This window comes from Zingiber officinale, chromosome 9A (genome assembly GCF_018446385.1).
Source record: "Zingiber officinale cultivar Zhangliang chromosome 9A, Zo_v1.1, whole genome shotgun sequence".
In the NCBI taxonomy this organism is placed as follows: Eukaryota; Viridiplantae; Streptophyta; class Magnoliopsida; order Zingiberales; family Zingiberaceae; genus Zingiber; species Zingiber officinale.
The window spans coordinates 82977092-82980648 of record NC_056002.1 but is presented as its reverse complement, the minus strand read 5'-3'; the positions used below and the strand labels follow the sequence as shown (position 1 = coordinate 82980648).

At 34.6% G+C, this 3557-nt stretch overlaps 1 pseudogene; it reads left to right on the top strand.

Moving 5' to 3' along the window:
- The first annotated feature begins 643 nt into the window (after window positions 1-643).
- LOC122019300 lies at window positions 644-2827 on the top strand (annotated as a pseudogene).
- The last annotated feature ends 730 nt before the right edge of the window (window positions 2828-3557 follow it).

The following is a 3557-nucleotide window of genomic DNA, read 5'->3' as shown; positions in this document are numbered from 1 at the left end:
AGATGAGATTGATACAGAAGTATAGCCTGGCAGTAGGGCAGGGATGTGGCAACAAATGATGATAATTTCCTAATCTCTTTTTATTGACAGCCTTCAAAAAATTGGGCAAAAAGGATTCAGCTTGAGTGGAAGCTTCTAGAGAAATATTTACCTGGTAAGATCATTCTATTTTAGGTTTTTAATTTAGATATGTTGAATTCCGACTTTATACTCTTTTGTTTATTATAATTGTTTTACACTATAAATTCTCTGATTGTATCAAATGCTTGTATAAGTCTACTGTTTGTGAAGAGTTCTTTTTTTTTTTGCTTTTCAAAATGCTTTTATTTAGTTATTTAGGCTTCATTAACAATTTATAATCAAGTAGGTTGGAAACGCTAGAATTTTAGATGTAAATAAAGTTTCCTTAATTTTCTGGTCTAGGGAAAAAAGATACCCAAATAAGTTGAAATATCTAATCATCCATGCAAGAGTATTGGCTTCTATGAACCCAAATGTCTGCTAAATTTCATATGTAAATACAATTCGTAGATCAACTTCTACACTTGGCATAATTCTGCATATCTAGAGGATTCAGATATCCAAAACATGTAAACTAGAAGAAGAAAAACTCTCTTTTGCATGAAATAATCGGAAGGATCGCATGTGCATCCGTACTACGCCTGAAGAACTGGAGGATTTCAGTACTCCGAACTTCACAATTTATAATGTTGGCTAGTTTCCATGTAATCGATAAACACACTACATGACTACCTCCACCAGCATTGATCTTAATCTTGATAGGAAAGAAATGGTCATCCTTGGCACACAGTATGCCGGGGAGATGAAGAAGGGTTTGTTCGGTGTGATGCACTATCTAATGCCTAAAAGAAACATTCTCTCCCTGCACTCTAGCAACAATATGGGCAAATATGGTGATGTTGCCCTCTTCTTTGGACTATCAGGTAAGTGTTGGTTCGACGAGATTCTGGCGCATCACCTGCCCATTGCATGGTTACTATACTGCCCTTTGCAACTTAACTAGAAGCATTCCATGTGTAAATGTGTAGAATTATGTTACACTGTAGTGTTTTCACCATATGGCTTCATTGTTCTTATGACTTTTGCTTTGTTGTTTTAGGCACAGGGAAAACTACTCTGTCTACATACCACAACAGGCTTCTTATTGGCGATGATGAGCATTGCTGGAGTGAAAATGGTATTCCAAACATTGAAGGAGGTTGCTATGCAAAATGTATCAACCTAACAAAGGAGAAGGAACCTGACATTTGGAATGCCATGAAATTTGGAACCGGCAAGTGCCCTATCAAACTCGACATGCACTTTGAACTGGAACCATTCATATTTTTTTGTCCTAATGTTTGCAAATTTCTTGCAGTGTTGGAAAACATCGTTTTCGATGAACACACTAGGGAAGTAGACTACTCTGATAACTCTATTACAGGTGATTAACAAGATGAAACAAACTTCTTGAGTGAATTGGTATTGTGTGAAAGGGAATCTAGTTCAATGGAATTGTTGATGTTGCAGAGAACACTCGAGCTTCATATCCAATTGAGTATATTCCTAATGCGAAGATACCGTGTGTTGGTCTGCACCCTAAGAATGTCATCCTCTTGGCATGTGATGCTTTTGGCGTGCTTCCACCAGCTAGCAAACTTACTTTACCGCAAACAATGTATCACTTCATCAGCGGTTACACTGCTTTGGTGCATAGTCCATTGCATCAAGCACATCGTTATGCTTGCCCATAGGTACTATCATAATATCACATCAAATACTTTGGTAATTCTGGAAGCCATGGCAGCACATGGTGTTAAAACTCTTATTTACTCAAGTACATGTGTTACTTATGGGGAACTGAAAAAAATGCCTATTACAAAAGTAACTCATCAGGTGAGAAACCATGCCTACTTTCTCGAAGAATTTCTTTTTCCAATATTTACTAATATTGTCGCACTCATGAACTTGGTTATGTTTATCACGCCATGTGCGATACAACATCCTATCAACCCATATGGGAAGGCCAAAAAGATGGCGGAGGATATTATTTTGGACTTCTCAAAGAGATCGGACATGGCAGTCATGATCTTAAGGTCTCATTCTCTGATGATAATTTAAGACTGGCTAGCCTGCTTAGAGCACGATCTAATCTCTCTATGTTGACAGATATTTCAATGTTATTGGATCAGATCCTAAAGGAAGGTTAGGTGAAAGAACAGTGAATGTTAAATTTGCATCTGGCAAACCTCATTGATACAGAAGCAAATATAAACAACAATCTTTTCTATAGTGAATATTATTTTTCTATAGTAAACAACAATCTTCTCATTGATATAGAAGCAAATATAACATTGTTATTTTTCCAGCTGGAATGTAGTGAATGTTATAGCTCTTAATCTACACTTATTTGATTGACACTTTGGTTCTTTTAGGTGTCCTATGTAATTATTAAAGCTGTGTGTATGTGATTTCTATTTTGAGGAATTTGTGGAATTGTTTTAGCTCTACAAACAATTCACCCTACCATAACTCATTATGCTGATTCAATTCTTTTGGTTCAAGTTTTAATTGGAAGATTTTAAACCCATGTTTTTTTTACTTTCACTTATGCTTTTGTGATGGGTCTATTTATTGCTGATCAAATTGCAGCTCCTGGCAACTTGTTACTTGCAAAATGGAAAAGCATATTGTGCCTACCAGGTCACAAAGGTAATGTAGTCTGGAAAATGGCACAGAAAATTATATGAATATTTTGTTACAAGATGTTAATGGATGTAATGTGCTTTGCATGGATTCTATTGATCTTGGATGATAGTTCACTTAAATAATGTTAGTTGCATGCAGTGCTAATTATTTAATAAACTATGTTAAGCTAGGTATCACTGCTCCTAGTAGATTCCATGTACTGTTATTCTCTAATAAACACCTCTTTTTGTTTCCTTCATTTGGTTTGTTTTTGCCTTCTATGCACTACAGATTGGTTAATTACATTCTCCTTTTGGAATTCTGGAATTTGATATGTTTTGTTAAATTTTCTCTTGTAGGTCGGGCAATTCGTGAGGCATGAGTTTTTTTGATGCAAGAAGTGAGCTTTGTTAGGATGTAGCTTGCCTTGCTAATTTGTAAATTAAAAGCCATATGGAGAACAGCAAATGGAAAACATGTGATTTAATGTATATGGAGAGTAATGGAAAACATGTGTATTTTGATGAGTAACAACTCATTTTGTATATTTTTTTATATGTGGCTACAAGATGAATTATATATGGATGTTTATTTTGGATTTAATGTAGTAAATATTTAGTTTTGTATTGGTGGTTTGCTTATAGTAAAATAGGATTGGTTGTTTGGTATTAATGAACATTAAAGACAACAGTTAAAAATGTTGTAAAAACTAGGTAAACCACAACGAAATTTTTTTGTAAAAAGTGATAAAAGACAATGGTTTTATCCGTTGTAAAATATATTAAAACTGTTGTAAAAAAAACAAAAAGTGTCAAATATTATCTACCACGACAGTTTATATCTGTTGTAAAAAATGTCTACAACAACGG